Source organism: Poecilia reticulata, linkage group LG22, assembly GCF_000633615.1.
Source record: "Poecilia reticulata strain Guanapo linkage group LG22, Guppy_female_1.0+MT, whole genome shotgun sequence".
NCBI lineage: Eukaryota > Metazoa > Chordata > Actinopteri > Cyprinodontiformes > Poeciliidae > Poecilia > Poecilia reticulata.
The window spans coordinates 5,228,835-5,229,998 of NC_024352.1; positions in this window are offsets into that span (position 1 = coordinate 5,228,835).

A 1,164-nucleotide genomic window follows, 5' to 3' on the forward strand; every position below is an offset into this window, starting at 1 on the left:
TTTCACGGGCTCAGATCAAAAGGGCTTTGTAAGGTATGCCAATTAATGCGCAGGAAAACAGCTGGTCTGCATGAAAGGTCAAGGAGAAGCATTTTTCACAGCTAAGCAACTCAAACCTTGTTCTTTAAACATATCCAGCCCTGTTTGAGCAATAAATAGATATTTTTGGGACAGTTTTGGGTCCCATAAAGACACCCAAAAAAAACGTTGCAAAACATTTTGGGTGCACCGATAAATCGTCAGGCTGATCAATCCGCCCAGATTTCAGGAGATAGGCCGATACTTATATGTGAAGTCGATCTTCCCCAATGATCTCATTTAACTGGAGCCAAATTGCTACCGCAGTTGATGAACCCGGTAGGTTTTCAGCTGTTCTTCGTTAACGTAACATAAATAGGTTATAATTATTTTCATTCAGCTACGACTTTACGCTGACTCTATAGCCACATGCATCACAGGTAGATTCTAGTAAAAACATTGATTAATGCCTGATTTTAAAATTAGTTAACTGGACTTGCAGCCGTTATTATGTGGACATGTGGCTACGACACCACACGGCACGACGAACCCGATCGAACCGTTATACCTAGGATTTCTGTCGGCTAAATGTGTCTCTCAGGGTTTGAAAATGGGCCGACAACTCTTGTCGTGTGCGATGGACATTAGACTAAGGAAATGAGGAAGGGTCAGTGGAGAGCACCGGGTGCTGAGCCTTTTTCATTCAGCGTCATCAACAGAAAGAAAAAAAGGCAGGAAGAGACGATAAAGACGATAATTAAAATGGTCTCGATAGGTTTTTTTATCGTCCGATTAATTGATTTATCGTTTATCGCGACAGGCCTAGTGATCGGCCAAAAATTGCAATTGGTTCACTGCTATGTGATACTGGTCCCAACTGACACAAGTTGTCAGTTTTTGCCTTTTTCCCCAAAAATGTTTTAGACAAAATAAAATAAACAAATAAATCTTAGGCCATTATTTTAGAAAGGTGGCAATATTAAAATAGGAAAGAAATATGAAAAAAAAAATCCTGTTAGATATTGCAAAAAACATGAGGTTCACCTTCTAGGACAACCATGAAGCATGCACTACAGAGGAACGTTTAGCATTTTCACCTGTTGGCATGGCCCAGTCAAAGTTCAGAGCTAAAGAGATTGAGAAACA